The sequence below is a fragment of the Mirounga angustirostris genome, unplaced genomic scaffold (genome assembly GCF_029215605.1).
Source record: "Mirounga angustirostris isolate CCGP_5_RB_7025 unplaced genomic scaffold, mMirAng1.0.hap1 SCAF_6, whole genome shotgun sequence".
Classification (NCBI taxonomy): domain Eukaryota; kingdom Metazoa; phylum Chordata; class Mammalia; order Carnivora; family Phocidae; genus Mirounga; species Mirounga angustirostris.
In genome coordinates this window covers 138,726,529-138,744,124 of record NW_026991714.1, presented here as the reverse complement: position 1 = coordinate 138,744,124, position 17,596 = coordinate 138,726,529, and the positions used below count along the sequence as shown (strand labels likewise).

Genomic DNA, 17,596 nt, shown 5'->3' with positions numbered 1-17,596 from the left:
ATTTATTTGTCTGCCCTGGGGAGGCCGAGGCAGCCGGGAGAGAGAAAGTAAGAGTGCCAAGAGACTGCTCTGTTGGGGTGGAGTGACTTCCAGACTCCAAGCCTATTTGTCAAGGCTCACTCAGCCTTGACACCTTGACCCCCCTGAAGCCTTTAACCCCTCACTGCACTGCGCACAGCCCTTCTCTGTGCCTTCGTACCTGGCGGCCGTGTGTTCGTGCGTATAGATTCCTTCCCTGGCTGGAAAAAATACGGGCAGTCACATAGCTTGTAACAAAAGATTCTCTACGAATGGCTTTTTTCCCCCTTAAAAAATTTACCCTCACTGACTGTGAAAATGGTTTAGATTCAAGAGGAAACAGCTGGCTGGCGGGGATCCTGGTGGGGTCTTGGGTAAGATTCCGCTGTGTCACCGATGACTTTATTTGGTGCATTTCCGGCGCAAGCACTCTTGGCAGTTGGGGAATTTTGTGGCTGAGAACTTTCATCAAGGCAGGGGCAGCAGGAACAGCTTCCAACGGAGGCCAGGAAGGGAGGGCCTCATTTCATTCAGGACAACCCAGACCTGTCCAGTGGATGTCTCGTATCCGCCTTGGTAGTTTAACTTGGATGCTCACAAACCCTTTTCTTTCTAGAATATTCTGTCTTTGGGTTTCTCTGAGATTTCAGTACATTGCCACTGTAGCTAAGGTGAGCCCAGATTTCTTAAGGCCCCCAAACCAGGCCCTCTTCTTTGAGTGCAGATGGCGTCTAAGGTACCTTGCCAGTGGCTGTGGGGAGGGAGAGCGAGTGAGCGAGCGAGCGAGCGAGCGGTGTTATCCCCTGTATTGCCCTGGAGAAAATCTGAGCTCCTTCTCTGCATGGCTGTTTCCTGTTTGTTCAAGCCTCTGTAGTCATTCCTCACTTTGCTCTATGTCCCAGCCATACTGGATTCCTTGTGGTTTTGCACACTCGGCTTGTGCATGTGCCGTTCTATTGGCCTGGATGTCCTCTCCTTGGGGCTGCCTGCCAAGCTTATTTGTCAAGGCTGACTCAGCCTGGACCCCCTGAAGCCTTTAACCCCTCACTGCACCTGACACAACCCTCCCTGGCCATGGTCACTGTGTCCACGTTATAGTTGATGGAAAGTCTGTATTCCCAGGAGGCTGCAAACTCTGTAAGGGTCAATGCCATTATTCCTCTTTGTGTCCACAGCACCTAACCCATGGGTGTGTATTATGAGTGTTCAAAAACTGGCATTGTGGGATTGAGACATGGTTGCCATCCTCAAGTTTTCTCAGAGTTTGATTATATGGAAGTTAAGGGCTTCTTATCACTAGTGGACATCCTGGACAAAGTTAATGCAGTTGGCGAAAAGGAGAGAGAGCTTTACAGTATCCAAAACCCTCCAAGGATTAACATTTAGAACAGACAAGGAATTCCTGCACATCAACCAGAACAAGGCAGAAATTGCAATAGAAATAAAGATGAGTAAAGGATATGAACGGGAGATTACAAGTGAAGGAGCCTCCCCAAAGCTAACGAGCATCTGAAGAAGTGTGGGGCTCCTTTCGTCAGCAGGGACAAACCAACCAAAATGACCACCTGGAAGACTGACGGGAGAGAGAGAGAGAGGCTGCAGGCTCCCTAGTATTCTCAGAACATTTGGAAATTTCTGCACGGGTCCGCACAGGATGTGTCCGAAGATGATCTTTGCAGCGGTCGAGAATGGGAAGCAGCCTTGTTGTCTCTGGGGAGAGTGGACAGGTGAACGATGATGGTGGACACCCATCCAAGTGAATCACCCAGCAGCAGAAGCAGTGGGTTAGCTGTCCATCCAGCACCATAGACAGACCTTGAAGACCCAGTGCTGAGTGAAAGGTAAGAAGCAGAATAGGACATCTGACAATAGCATTTACAGCCATTAAATTCCTACAGTGGTCCACATGAAGCAGGAACACATGCACACAAAATGGTACCTATTAGAAAGTTCATCTTGGGGAGCGAGGAATGGGATATAGGGACGAAAGGGAATTTGTAAGAGTTTGCTTATGGTGTGTTGTGGATACCAGAAGCCTACAGATCTGACTTGAAGCAGAATGTGCCATAAGAGGGGCAACAGCAGAAGCTCACACAGTGTGCTGGGAAGAGGGGACAGGAGCTTCTCCCCGCCCTTACCCACCCCATGGGGTGGAGTCAACGGGGAGATCATTTTCCTTATTCATTGCTGGGCTCTTCAAGACCCTTTGCCCCTGAGGTTGTTATAACAGACCACCCTTACATTGGACTCCAAAGCTTACCTATTGTCAGAGCTGTAGTGGTGATTAGCAATCTGCCATTGTCATGGGCGGCGGCGGCAGGGGGTGGGGGTGGGGGGGTGGGGATGCTTGTAACCCACCCTTGGAGTGTGTGGGTCGATAGAGCTGGCTTCTAAGAGTTGAGTACTTTTCAGTTGTCTGCAGCTACTCTGAGCACCTGAGTCCTCTTTGGGTCCCCACTGCCGAGTGTGGGTCATGGCCAAGAGCTTACGGCCACAGGTTTATCAGATTGAGTAGAATGCTTTGGAATTGGATTTTGCCAGGACCTGACAGGAAATGAAGTTATTAGACTCTGTGCAGCAGTTCATTTTTGTTCCTCTCCACTCAGGAGATGGGAATACTCACTCCAAATAGGTGCATCCAGAGAAGATGAACTACCTCCCCTGACCCCAGGTCTGTTTGATCTGGACGGAGTTGGCCCCTGACATTGTTTGTTCTATCTCTATTTTACTTAAGATCATAGTTTTGTGGAGTTTGTCTTTTTGAGATTCAAGGGTTTAGGTGGTAAAGAGCCCTTTGGACCAGGGAGAGCACCACCTGCTTTTGCTTTGCGCGGTGGTATGCGCTGGGAAGCTCCTGGGCCAGGAGGCAGGACCTGGAGCTGCCCCAGGGTCTTATCAGCGTGGGCAGAAAAGTGAATTCTTCCCCCCCCATCCCCAGTGGCTCAGCAGGTGGGCAGCAAATCCATTGGTAAAGCCAGGAACTAAATGCTTTCCGAAAACGGAAAAAAACCCTGAGGTTGGTTCTGCTGGTTTGACAGTTTCCCCACTGTTCTTTCTCGTGCACTGGAGTTACTTAGGGACCTCTTTCTTCTGGCTGTTCTTTATCCCACCTGTCGTTTGCTGACAATGTTCATTTTCTGCCCCACGTCTCTGGCCCTGTGTTCCCAATTCCTGGGTCCACTGGAATGTTAACACCTGAGTGATAGAACAATAAAGATCTTAATTTCTGTGAAGTTCAAGTGTCACTTCCAGGGTCCTTTCCAGTTCAAAGGATTTGCGATTTTGCCATGAACTTGCTCACATCCTTAATTAGTCCCTTGGCATGGGAGAATTTCCAAGTGTTTACGAAATTGGTATTTTCTTGAGCTTCTGTATGTATCCGGTCTTATCTTGGTGTTGAGATCAAGCTGGGTGCACTATTAATGCAATCTGTCCTAATGGAGCTTCCATTCTAGAAGAGGAAGGCAGACCACAAGTAAGCAAATACAGTTTGTTTGTTTTTTTTAAAGATTTTATTTCTTTATTTGCCAGAGAGAGAGAGAGAGATTGAGTGCACAAGCAGGGGGAGGGGTAGGCAGAGGGAGAAGCAGGCTCCCTGCTGAACAAGGAGCCTGATGCGGGACTTGATCCCAGGACCCTGTGATCATGACCAGAGCCGAAGGCAGACGCTTAACCAAGTGAGCCACCCAGGCGTCCCAGCAAATAAAGTTCTAAAAAAAGGACAATTTCAGATAGTTGTATGTAACACGAAAAACACAGAATGTCATGAAAGTAATTCCAGGGGAGAGGGGGAGCGGTCCCCATATTAGCCAGGTGCTCAGGAAGAGTTTGTCTGAGGAGATGACATTGGAGTTGAGACATTAATGAAGAGGAGGAGCCTGCTGAGTGGAGAATCAGGGTTGGGAGTTCCAGGTCCAGGGACCAGCAAGTGCTGCAAAGGTGAAGCCATCGTGTGCTAGAATGGGGTGGGCGTAGCAGGGTAGGGGCAGGGGCAGAGCTTGGTCAGCAATAGGGAGGGTGGAGAGAGATGTGGTAGGAGAGCCAGGCTGTGCCCGGGAGGTTGGGTCTTATTCTCAGAGCACTTTACACGTGGGGAGATTTTGCTTCCCAAGCACCCAGCCAGGTGACCACTGCCTCTTCCAGATGGGTTGGTTACCACCTTGCAGACTACTTTGGATTCTAAACAGTCTGTTGTCCACAGGAAAAACCCAAGTGTATCCCAAAAGAATATTCTCCTTCATACTTTTCTGAAGAGGTTGAGGTGGTACAGACCTATTGCAGTTTTCCCACACTTTACTGAAGGGGGTTCTGAGGGTAGGATTGGGCATGGAGTAAGCCCACAGACCCACAGCTCATGGGTGGCAGGTGTAGGACAATGGCCTGAGATCCCTGAATGATGTGGGACCATCATCTTTCCCACCAGACAAAACCAGGGAAGGACTTCTGAACCACTCCATGTCTCCGAATTGCTTCTTCAAGAGGCACTCAATACTTTCCTCCCTCACTGTTCAGACTGTAGCGGATACCAGGTTGAAAATCACGACGTTTGTGCAGAACTGGTTCGTATCCAGCTTGGATTCCTGTGACCTTGGGCAATGACTTGCTATTTCTGAGTGTTCCTTCACCAAGGGGCTCATTACCCATTTCCTGGGAGGTTTGTAAGGATTGAATGAAATCTTTTACTTCTCAGTAGGTGCCACACACAGTCAGAGCCCCAGGGCTAGTGATTGGTGGTAGGTGGTGGTGCAACAAGACATTGAATTTGCCATGGATCCGCCATGTTTATTTCTGATGCCTAAAACCTTTGCTTCCAATAATACCGCCTTTAAGTCTTCGTGGGGAGGGGAAGCGGATTCGTGAAGGGCTGTTTCCTGTTTCTGAACCTATCAGTATGAGAACACTGTGCTTCGTGAGTCCTCTGTCTCCCCAGCCATCCCCATCTAGAATAGTCACTGCTCTACTCACAGGCCCAGCTTGTTGGGAGGATCAGTGGAAAGCTGTGCGTACGAGTGTTTTGAAAGCTGGAAAGCACTCAACGTGTATAAAAGGTGATTATTTCAGTGTTGGGTTGGGAATTGCATGGCAGATGAAGGGAAGTCCATGGTGCTTTCCAAGCAGTTTGTTCCAGTTTTCAACCCAGGGGTCTTCACGGGTCTGTCGGTCATGGGAACCCAGGGTTGGGTGGAATCGTGTTTGAGTTTGGCTGATGAAGTGAGCAGTTAGATACAGGATCATGGTTGACTGAAGTGAAGTCTCAGGAAGAGATTTGGTCAGGCTGGTGGATCCTTCCATGCCAGGGTGCCTGCCCCAAGATGGGGAGGATAGTAAGCCGCCTGCGTCTGCGGACTAGTGCCCACATGGCCTGGATACCAGTGGCAGCCCCACGAGAACATCTGCTCAGAGACCTCTTGCTGCTGGGTGTCTTTAGCTGACTCATCCCAAGCTGCTACTCCCCAGCCTGGCTGTGGGGTCCCCCTGGGCCCAAGGAAGCCCCAGTCTCCTGGCAGCTGCTGCCTGGTGAGGGCTGGGCTGCTTGGGATGTACTTGTCTTCCCTCTCCTGACTTCCTGCACCACCTCTGTTTGGGGGAGAGCCCCCCCCCCCACCAACCCTGACTTTCTTCATCTTCCCTGCTCCGCAGCTGCTGTCTGCTTCATATTAAGTGGATCATCAAGAATCAAGAATGATCACTAAAAATACTACTACTACCTTTTACTTTTTATTTCAATGTAGGTTCTATTTTTTACCTGTACAAATATCCAGTGAGTTGTGTCAGAAGCGTTGTGACAGCCCTTTTCTTCTTGGGGCCACTGAGGGCTGGAGCCTTTGGATGTCACTGTCACACAGCTCCTGAGCAGGAAATTGTTTCTCCCAGAAGGTGGGTTTTCAGTTCTGAGCCAAGGGCCAGCCTCGCTGCCCGCATCTGACTGTGTCTGTGTCCCCAGCCTGGGTAGCAGCGTCCCTCTCTGGGCATTTATTCTCCCATCTCGCTCAATCCCTAAAGACTCCAGAGGGATGGTGGTGAGAACTTGCAGAACTGGCTCTCACCCTTCACCAGGCACCTGTAGCCTCCCAGGGGTGGCCAAAGACCTGGGAGGGTTCTGATTGGAAAAGCCTCTTAGAATCTTTCGGTGACATTCTTGGCATTGCTTCCTGGGGGAGAAGTCCCCTGGAATGCAAGGACTTGTTCCCCTGAGCTAGACTGAGCTGAGAATGTTAATAAAAGGCTTCCCAAAGCTTTTCCATCAGACACTTTCATCTTCTTCCAGGCCTGCAGAATCAGGACTGGGCGTGGGGGTGGGGAGGCAGGCATCCAGCAGTAAATATTATTATCCTTTTTCTGTGGATGGAGGAAATTGAAGCCAGACACTGAGGCCAGAGGTGGGCCAAACACAAGTTCACAGCCAATGTGGTGGGATCCAAACCCAGCCTGATCGAGCTAGACATGATCTCCATCCTAGACATGAAGCCATGTTTAATCTGATGTTCCGGGGGGTGTGAGTCTACGGGCTGCAGTCCAGCCATCTTGGTGTACTCCTTGGGGTGTGGGGAGGAGGATTCCCTGACGTTGCTCCTAGCTGATGCTCGGCTGTCTCTAGGAGAGCCCTAGCCTGATAAAGAGAGACTTCCCTGAAAGGGAGCTTTTCTGTGTGCTGGGGTTCCAGGTGTTCTGCCTCCCTAGCACATTCCCTGCTAGCCCAGCCAGGCCTTTGCTCATGCTGTTCCTTATGACAGGGAACATGCCCTCTTTCTCCCTCCACCCTTCCCTGTCACATCCGCCTCCATCCACCGCCCCCTCATCCTGGAAGCCAGCGTCCATTGATCACATCTGGCCCCAGCTGTTCATACTCCATGTGGGACCCAGTCAGCACTTCCCTGGGCTGACACACGTGGGTCTCTCGTCCCTCCTCCTCCTGTCTTGTCCCCACCGCTAGTTTGATAGCTCCTGAGGTGCGCTGCGGGATGTTTGGCACTCAGGCGGGCACTCACTTTGTTTCTGCCAATTCCCAGGAGTTTCTGTCCAGTTTCCTCTCTGCCTTGGGTACCAGGCCTTGAGCTTTCACAAGTCTCTGCGGAGTCTCTACCCAGCGCTGCCGTGGGCACGTGGAGGGTCGAGAGGCGGGGTGCGGTCCCTGGCCATCCGGGCACTTCTGCCCGTGGGCCCGGAGCTGGGTGCCTAACTGGTGCACGGGAGGCCTTGTTTGCTGTGCATGCCCATGCGGCTTTGCACGCCGTGTTTTTAGGGGATGAGTGTGGACTCAGACATGGCAAGGGGAAGGTGAACATTTTCCCCATTTCTCACCATTTGGAAGAAAAGATAAGTTAGGGTGTTCTCACTTGGAAAATAAATCTCACTGCAGGCAACATTCAGCCACACGCCATTCATGCCCAACAGCTGTCTCTCATTTGCAGGCAAATGTTCCCAGTGATGAATGTTCTGCGTCCACAGTCACAGCCGTCCCTAAATGGAGGCTTTGGACAAGTGCAAGGGGAACAATGGCCCTTCTCAAAGAGCTCTCAGCAGACGCTCCCAGTGAAGTTGGTTCATCACTTGGAGCTGGGTCAAGACCATAGACAAGACACCATTGATTCGGCAAGGAAGGCCCTCTAACAGCCGTAGAGTCGGGCTGAAGGCAGCAAGAAGCTGAGAAAAGGATGGGATTCACGGCCGCCGGGACAGGCCTCGAATTAGCAGGGTGAATGATTCCACCTTTCAAATACCATCTTCAAGAAGTTGACCGATAGCGCAATGGCCCTTCGTCTTGATGCATTTGCAAAACCCTCTACGGTCATTCTGGGGTCCCAGGGTTTGGGAGGGGCTCATGCTTCTCGGGCAGAGCATTTATCATACCCGCTGTTGTTGAAGAGGTGAGAGTACTAGGCTAAAGGAGATGAGGGGCTGAGCCGGGACCTGAACCCCGACTCCTGGCCTCAATCCATTTGAGATGGAGAAAAAGAGAAGATGAGCTGGGAAGGCAGGTAGAGCCCAAGGCTGCAGCCGGGAGCAGGTGTCCCTGTGCTGCCCGCCTCAGGCTGGGCATCCGCAAGCCCCCCTCCCACCAAGTCCTGCGTCCAATCTCCCTCTCTGGTTGTGTCTCTGTTGACTTCCTAGGACAGAGGTAAAAGGTCAAACTTCTAAGCTGGCATGGCTCAACTGGGCAAACTCTGTTTTTCTCTCTCCTTGTTATTTTTGTTTTTCCAGTGGAGATACTTCACATCATTTAGAACAGTGCAGACAACAGCGACACGTTTCTATTTCTCTCTGGAAGGAGTTCAGTGTAGCGGTTTTACATGTATTTTTTATGGCAAAAGCCACACCTGCTTATTACAAAATACGCATCTGTGGCAGAAATTTATAACCTGGAATGTGAAAATCCCTGGAATTCTACCCTCGATGATAATATCGGTCAAGGATATATTCATCCAAATATTTTTATTCCTCTGCAATCATTCTGCCCTTTTCCTCCCTCTCTCCTGTCCTGCCCTCCCTTTCTCCCTTCCCTTCCTTCCCTTCCTTCTTCCTCTCTCCTCCCTCCTGTTCCTTTCCCTCTCCTCCTTTCCAGCCCCAGGGGTATAAAGTTTTAAAAAGCAAAAGCCAAAAAAAAAAAACCAAAAAAGCAAAAACCCAGTTTATCAAGTAGCCTTCAAAACGAGTCCACATATAAGCAGCCACGTGTGTATATAATGTCCCCCTTTCCCCAGGTGGAACACACTCACCAGTACCCTTCTTCTTTAAGTTCAGGATGTTTCTTGGAGCTCATTCCTGATAGATCTGCTGCATTTTCTGTCCTGCTCAGTAGTTCCTGTATGTGGAGATGGCTTAATTGTTGAGCATCACGTTTCTCTTAGTCCTTTGCTGTAACAAACCATGCCACCATGAATTTCCTTGCATGGAGCTTATTTCAGACACATGAAGGATTTCTGCAGCATAAAATCTCCAGAAGTAGAATCACTGGGTTGAAGGGGCATGTGCATTTATGGTTTGATTAGATGTTGCCAACATGTCCTTCTAGAAGTTGTGTCCTTTTCACCCTTATTAGCAAAGTGTCAGAGGATCTGTTTCCCTCCACCCTCATAAACACAGTATGTTTATTACACTTTGTTATCTTGGCCCATCAGAATGAGCATAGGTGTTTCTGCAAGGTTGCTCTTTTTTACTATACATGAAGTTGAACATCTTTTCATATGTTTAAAAGCCATGTGTGGGTACATGCACTCTGTTCATATGCATTATCTATTTTTCTATTGGGTTGTTGGTCTTTTTATATGTTAAGGAAATTAACCCTTTGGATATGAGTTGCAAATCCCCACCACCACCATCCCTCTCCCCTCCAGTTTGTCTTTTGAATTGCTTTTATGTTTACTTTTCCAAAGTACAGTTTTTGTATGTGTGTGGTCAAATGTTTCTCTTTTATGGCTCTAGGGCTTTTTTTTTTTTTTTTTAATACTTAGTCTCTCTCTAAAATTATACTTCAAAAAATCTTTTTCCTTTTTCTGAAAAATGGCTTTATTGAGATACAATTCACATACTATACAATTCACCATTTAAAGTGGACAGTTCAGTGGTTTTTAGTATATTCACAGATATGTGCAACTATCACCACAGTTAATTTTAGAACTTTTCATCACCTCAAAAAGAAACCCTGTATCCTTTCTGTTACCCTTCATTCTCTGCCTGCACCTCCCCTCCCCCCAGCCCCAAGCAAACACTAAACTAGTCTACTTTCTGTCTCTCTAGATTTCTGTCTTCTGGACTTCCCTGTTCCCAATGGAATCACATAATATGTAGACTCCTGTGATTAGCTCCTTTCACTTGGCATAATGCTCTCAAGGTTCTGAGTTGTCATATAGTATAAGTACTTTATTCCTTTTTATGGCCAAATAATATCTCATTGTATGTTTAGGTACAGATATAACACACCTTGTTCATCCATCCATCTGTTGATGGACATTTGTGTTGTTTCTACTCTCTGGCTATTATGAATAATGCCACTATAAACATTTGTATACACATTTTTGTGTGGACATAGGTTTTTGTTTCTCTTGGGTATATACTTCAGAGTAGAATTTCTGGGTCATGTGGTAACTTGATGTTTAATCATTTGAAGACCTGCCAGACTGTTTTCCAAAGCAACTGCATCATTTTACATTCCCACCAGCTATGTTTTCGTCTAGTGCTTTTGTGATCTTATTTTTCATGTTTTAAGTTTTTGAACAATCTGAAGTTCTTCAGAAGGTATGACTAGGGTTTAAATGTGTATTTCAACAGTGTTTTTCAGTCCTTCCTTCTAGATGTCTTTATCATAAACCACTATATATACTAGGTCCTATTCTATATACTCTAGTCTTTTTCATTGATCTTTTTGTCCATTCATATAACATTGCCACACTGCTTTAATTTTTGAAGTTTTGTGACCTGTTACCTCTTAATTTTTTAAAAACCCACGCATCACAAGCATTTATTAAACTCTTATCTCTATATAGTGCAGACTTAGAGATGGTATAAATCAAATCCAACATTGTTCCTGCCATCCAGAAGCTTGTGGTAAAGAAGAGTTAGTTCTCACTGCCATACCCTCTAACAAACACATTACCTGAATTATCTTCTTTAACCTTAAAATTCTATGAGGATAAGTAGAGTTTTTCATTTATTCTTCTTTAACCTTATAATTCTATGAGGATAAGTAGAGTTTTTCATCCCTATTGTAGATCTGAAGAAACCAAGTCTTTGAGACAGACAACCCTGAGACAGAAAAAAGACAGACAGGGTTGGCTTTCAAAAAGTTCTGGGTCAGGTGCTTTCGGGTGCCTGTCAGTAGAGAGACTGTCCAAGGCAATGTGGTAGGAAATTCCACCTATGGTCTTCCAGCAGCCAGTGTCTGCTCCCTCACAGTAGAATGACCAAGATCAGTGAGCCCTCAGAGGAGCGTCCCACGTTTTGGAATGGAAGCCTCTTGAACATAACTTTGGTCATCCCCCAGCACTGACTTGCCATTGAGAACCCAGACAAGTGGGGAAGTGGGGTTAGACTTTGGCTGCATTCTCTTCCCAGATTGTGTGACTCAAGATCCCTGCCAGGGATGGAGTTTTGTTTTGTTTTGTTTTGTTTTGTTCAGTTGCAAAAGGATAGCAAAAGTATTTGCCACATAAAACATACAAAGCCTCATAAAGTCTCAACCAATGAAATCATCATCTCTTCCCAGGCAGACTCACTCTCCTGACCTTGGCTGATTTCCACCCTCCAGGGAGTTGTAAGGCAAGGGAACCGATTTACTCAAGGAAGAGACCTACTTAACTTTCACTTCCTCAGACTTCATCAAACACTTGGGGTTTGGGAGTTATGGGATTAAGAGAGCATGATGTGACTGCCCTTGGAAGTGTTGTCTTGTAGGAATGTGGGGTAAACCCATGAGGAACAAGAAGTCTCAAAAGGATTTGGCCTAGAAATGGCAATAAAAATGCAGGCAAAGTTGCCTCGATATTTCAAAACTCCCACTAAAGGAGAAAATGTCTATCTCTTCCTCCTTCCCTCTGTCTCCCCCAAAGACATTTGTTTTATGGGAAACTCTTGGTAAAATTTTAAGTATTCCACTGGGTAGGTGGGTGATTGTTGCTTACTTTTTATTGTGGGAAAATAGGATATTTAGGCTGGGTTGGTGTAACCAGGTTTTGAAGATTGTGGTTTTGCAGACGTCATCGCTGCGGAGGAGCTGGTCTGGCTGGTATAGTCCAACATCCGGTGTGTGTCTTGGCCCAGGACATGACAGGGTCAGGTGCATCTTCAAGGTTGGTGTGTCTGGGGCCCCTAGGACCAGTGATGTGTTCTTGGTCTTCCGTAGTGGCCAGAACAGCCCTGTAGGCCTAGAGACCAAACTTCTTCCTTCATGGGTCCTTTTTGGGGATTTCTTGAATTGTAGGGTCTAGGGAAGCTGGAAAATGGGGCCATTACTTCTCTTCCAGGCCCTTAGCTTTGGTCTTTGGGGACTAATTTAATTTCAGGCATCATCTTAGAAGCAGAGATTCTCTGACGATCTGAAAGAGGGTACTTTTGCAGGAAAAGCAAGACAACAGTGCTTTGTGGAGAGAGACTGTTTCTCATGCAGAAATTGTAGTCCATTGTATTAGAAGGTATTCATTTACATCCCGAATCTCCTGGGCTCAAGGGATATAATGAAGACAGTGACAACATTTTTAATATTTATTCATAGAAAGCTTCTCAGCTTCCCCTGGAAAGGGCTCTGATTTTAGTATGTGTCCCAACCTTTTCCGTATTCCATCCCGCTGTTCATGTAAGCCTCTTAGGCTCCTTTCTCTGTGTTTTCCCAGCCCCTGGTTCATTGCTATCTTGCAGAATTGAAATTAAGGCATTTGAGGGCAGAAATGCATCTTATTCATTTTTGTATCTAAAAGAGTATGGGAGCTCAATAATTATTGAGTAGTTCCACCATCACACTGGGAAAACCAGTAACCATTCTCTCCATTAACTGTTACTTTGCCAACACGTTGGTTTTGGAGACAGCATTGACCACGGATGTAGAAGTTGTATTTTCTTGATTAATATCTACGGTGTATGTTACAGTGTCTGATAGAGCAGACAGTCCGGAGATGCTTGTGTCTTTCCTATCCACCACACCTTGATGGGCATAGTGATGGCTTCTTTCTGAAAAGCATGTCATTGTCCTTGGTTGGACTTCACCCAGGGTAATCTAGTTTACAGATTGTGCTTTGTGCCCCATTTGGTCCTTGCCCTGGGGACCTCTTTGAAGAGTCTTAGAAAAGGAGTATCTCTGCTAGGTTTTTCAGATAACCTGGTAAAAATATTCCATCTGCTAAACTAATGTGTTAGTTAAGATGAGGTTCCCAGCATTTCATGTTTGGTTGTTCGGAGGTGTTTTTTGACTTGGAAAGTCTGGGGGTAGGAAGGAGGGGGGTAAGTGGGAATTAGTAAACTGCAGGCCAAAGGACATGTTTTATCTGTGTGCTATGACCTTGACTTGTATAAGGCCCCCTAGTGGTATTTGAAAACACCAGGTTTTCAACTGGATTTGAGACAACAAAGTATTATGTGGCCCTTTGCCTTCTCTGTGTTGGGAAAGCAGGTGAAGGATGTGCCAAGCCCAGTCCCCTGGGGTTTCTCCACCATCTCCTTCCCACTGCTCCTGGCTCCTGGCTCCGTGGGTGGTGACTTCTGGGGAGGCCTAAAAGCTCCACTGGTTTCTCAGTCTTTGGCTGATTCTTTCTGGGTGGTCTTTTATTCTTCCCATGCTTCTCTATTCTTAAGGCCTCACTATGTCTATCCCTTGGATAGAATTGAAGTTGTGTGTGTTTCTAATTGAGTGTCGACAGTTCTGGCTCTAAGGAGTTCAGCAACTGTGCTATCAGGTCTGAATGTGCAGTGTTGTCTTAGCCCATGTGATTGTTTCAAAATGCTCTTCTTTGTGGTTTTTGAGTTAGGTAATTTGCTGTAATCCTCTTCCAAGAGGAGCAATGATCATAGAGGCTCTTCAGTTCTGAGTAAGAAAAACTGAAGAGTCTCTACCATGCATTAAAAGAAATTCACATTTATGGGATCCAGTGAAGACTCCTTAGATGCTAGTCAGGTGCCACCATGGCAACAATGTCAGTATCAGATTCTGTTATTGATTCTGTCTCTTCTCTAAGTTGAAAGTCCTTAAGTGTGGATAACCTTTCACACGGCTTTGCCTCGCACTCACCCTCCCTATCCCACTCCACCAGATCTGAGCACAAGGCCAGGTTCACAGCTGATGCTCTTTATAAGATGGTTTATTTCACAAGTCAGAGTGCTTACACAGCAACGAACAAACATGATCCTGCCTCTGGAAGATCTCACCATCTCTCAGTTTAGTGTGTGTGATTCCTTTAAGGGGATGACTTTTTTAGGGGCGTGGGAGGAGCCATACACTTGGCCATATATAATAGTTTGTTGTCCCAATTCCAATTTAAAATTTTTATATTTGTCCCCAATTAAACTCTTATGGGACTGAAATATGAAATCAGAAAATTGAAGTCACGTCTCTTTTTGTTCGGGCCAGTGGCTTTCAAGCTCAGAATGGTTTTTACAGATGAACATTTGCAAGTAATTAGATGACAGGGAACACTAACTTTGAATCCCAATTAAGCAAAATGTTATTCCCCTCTAAAAAAAAAAGTGTTCATTCTCATTGATTTTTATTATAAAATATTACACTGGATTATTATTATATTGAATTTTGTCAATAGAAAATTTGTAGATGTGTGTGTTTTCTCTTGTTATTGTAGTAGCTACATAATATTCTCACTTTTGCCTATCAGTCTGCTCTAGGATAGGGGTCAGAAAACTTTTCTGGAAAGAGCAGTTAGTAAATATTTTAGGGTTTGTGGCATATGGTCTGTGTGGCAAGGACTCAACTCTGCTCCTGTAGTGTGTAAGCAGCCATAGATGGTATGTAAACCAGTGGGCGTGGCTGTGTCCCAATAAAACTTTATGGACACTGAAATTTGAATTTCCTATCATTTTCACATGCCATGAAACGTCATTCTTTGGGTTTTCTTTCAACCACTTAAAAAGACATTGGGGAGCGTATGTGCTATGGTGAGCGCTATGAGTTGTATAAGACTGATGAATCACAGATCTGTACCCTTGAAACAAATAATACATTATATGTTAAAAAAAGAAGGGTAGTAGGAAGGGAAAAATGAAGTGGGGGAAATTGGAGGGGGAGACGAACCATGAGAGACTGTGGACTCTGAGAAACAAACTGAGGGTTCTAGAGGGGAGGGGGATGGGGGGATGGGTTAGCCTGGTGATGGGTATTAAAGAGGGCACGTTCTGCATGGAGCACTGGCTGTTATACGCAAACAATGAATCATGGAACACTACATCAAAAACTAATGATGTATGGTGATTAACATAACATAATAAAAAAAAATTTTTTTTTTAAATGTAAAAGTCGTCCTTAGCTCAAGAGCCATACAGGTGGTGGGCTGAATTTGGCCAGTGGTTCAGTCTGTTGACTCCTGTTCTAGAGGATGAGACCACAGCCTCCAGAAACGCCTGACACGACTAGGTCAGCTCGGAGACTCTAGTGAACCTGAGATCACACAAGACAGAGTAATGTCTGGTCTCGTGACAAACTCCCTTCTCACCCCAGCGGTGAGGCATGTTCCCGTTCCCACCTGCCACACCTTGGGTCTGAGGGATTTCAACCCACCTGCCTCCCCCCAAGCCTCTCTCGCCACCACACGCCCCTACTCAGCCCCCCTGTCCCACAGACCTAGTTCTTTAAAATCTGTCTAGGAAAGAGTTTCTTCAGGATGCAGCGTCAGCCCTGGGCCCCTTCCAACCAAAATTTGGAAGGTCTTTCCAAGGATAGAGAAGCTGAAACAGCTGCATGATTTTTTTTTTTTTTTCCTTCTAGAATCATCCAGTGAGGGGGTGAGTTCAGGACTCTGGCAGCTCCTGTGTAAATGCTGAGCAGCTAAAGACAAATCTGGGGAACAAATCTGGAGCAAACCCTGCTGCTCCCAAGGCAGTGAGAATGGCCTCCCCAAAGCCACGACTTCCAGCATCCTGCCTCTATTTTGAGGCCAGGGCTGGGGAAGGGGAGCCTCGCAGAGGGTCTTCCGAAACCCACTAGGATTCTCTCTCGCTCAGCTGGGTAGCTGAGAAGACCCTCTAGGGAAGCATGCACATCTGCGGCTCCTCGAATGAGCCCGCTGTCCTGGCTGTCGGTCCTCTTTGCCCCCGGCATTGCTCTTCGTGCCACAGGGTTAGCCAGCTATGCTCTCGTCTCATGGAGAGAGTTTCCAGAAACACTTTTTCCCTCTCTGCTTGAATGACCAAGTTTCAGAAAAATCCAGCGATAGTGTGCAGCCGTTTCAAGTCTGTAACTTTAGCTGGGATGTGTAGGGTCATGTTGCCTGGGAGACTTAGGGGAGGGCGTGTTAAGGTCTGCGAAGTAAGCAACGGAATGTCCTCGCGAGCCTGGGATGCGGAGGCAACAGGAGAGGCGAGCAAGAGGGCATGTGGTGTTTGTGTGCGATGGTTTCCATCGAGGGGACTGTGTCCTGTTACTCTTGGACACCACGTGCTGCCACTTTTCGAGTCTTCTACAGTGCTAGGCAGGTGTGGTCTTGGATCCCGGACAGCGTCTCTATTGTGGACCCAGGTCTTGTTGATCTTACCAGCAGAGAAGGGGCCAGGTGATCTTACTACTTGGCCGTGGGGCCCGTTGGCAGATAACCTGGTGACCAAGGCCTGGAGACTTCCAAGAGGGAGACCGGGGAGTGGAGGCAGAGCTCTGGAGGACTGGCCTTGACCTTTCCAGTTTCTGATTGTCTCTGTTGACCCCCTAGCAAATGTCCCGGTGTTGTCATTTTGGGGCGGCCTGTGGGGCAGGGGGACTTTGAAGAGCTAGCATTGAAAGCGTAAAAGGTGGGGGAGGGAGAGTTAATGAGAGGCGTTATGCCTTTCCTGTAATGCAGTTTTGCAGAATAATGACTATGTTGCGTTTTATAAACAAGATCTATTTTTAAACATACATTGCATCCATTCGGTAGAACACCATGTAGCCGTGAAAAGGAACGTGGCACATCCGTATGTTGCCCAAAGTGTTATCTCCAAGGGACAAGTGAAAATAACAAGGCTCAGAATGCTATATGTAGTGTGAGCTTACTTGTATAAGAGATTTATCTGTATTTTCCTCTACATTTTTACATAGAATATTATGCGTAAGAAATTCCTGGAAGTCTACACCATCCTTTGACAGTAGTGGCCAGGGAGGAGGAGGCTAACGCTGGGGGTTCTGAGATGGGAGGGAAACTTTTCATTGCCTGTTTGTACTGCTGTTTGATTGATTGATACATAGGTCCACACATAGGTATGTTTTTACCATGTGCATGCATGCCATTTTCCCAGTAAAAGTTTAAATTAATAAAAATAGAAGAAAATGCACCAAAGTAGTCATTGAGAAGGTATTTGGCATCACGAAACCTTCCGGAGCTGGTCACCCTCGGCCTGTTCTGGACATTGAGATACGGAGAATAAAGCAAAAGAAAATACTGGGTTATTTCACTTGTGGCAACCCCTGCCCCTCCCACCCCACCCAGCCCTGTGCAGCTTCCCTTATCTGAGCCATAAATTCTGGGACAAACAATGGCAAGTAGGCCTAGGGCTGGGCTTGGTGTTTACAGAGGGAAAATCTGGGAACCCAATGGAATGAAAAATGGTGCCCGAGGCTTCTGGGCTGGGAGGAGGGGCTCACCAGGAGGCTCTGGAGCCTGTCCACGTGACTGTCCAGGGACTGAGGGAGAAGACCAGTGGTCATTCTGGGGGTTAAACTTTCCAGCTGTCCTGAGATTCTCCATAAAACAGCTCTTAGATTCTTCATCACTCCTTAAGCCCAAGAAGAAACTTCAGTTTGGAACAAATTAATCAAAAATTTTGCTATTTCATCCACATTAAAGGCAAGAACCTTTGTTGTTTCTCTACAGAATGTGACTTACTGGGGAGAAGTTGATGTAGTGGTTCTTGTGGGGGGGGGGGAGGCATTCCATTTTATCTTTTTTTCCCCTGATAA

At 46.8% G+C, this 17,596-nt stretch overlaps 1 protein-coding gene across 4 annotated transcripts in view; it reads left to right on the top strand.

The window, feature by feature from the left end:
- Positions 1–17,596, top strand: part of AFAP1L2 (actin filament associated protein 1 like 2) — a 95,173-nt gene that overhangs the window by 12,199 nt on the left and 65,378 nt on the right. The window contains exon 2 of one of the 4 annotated variants that reach the window (XM_064595297.1): positions 7,431–7,714. The exons of the other annotated variants lie outside the window; for them this stretch is intronic. The gene's annotated coding sequence lies outside the window, so the exon portion shown is untranslated. The remainder of the gene's footprint in view (positions 1–7,430; positions 7,715–17,596) is intronic. 4 annotated transcript variants of the gene reach the window in all.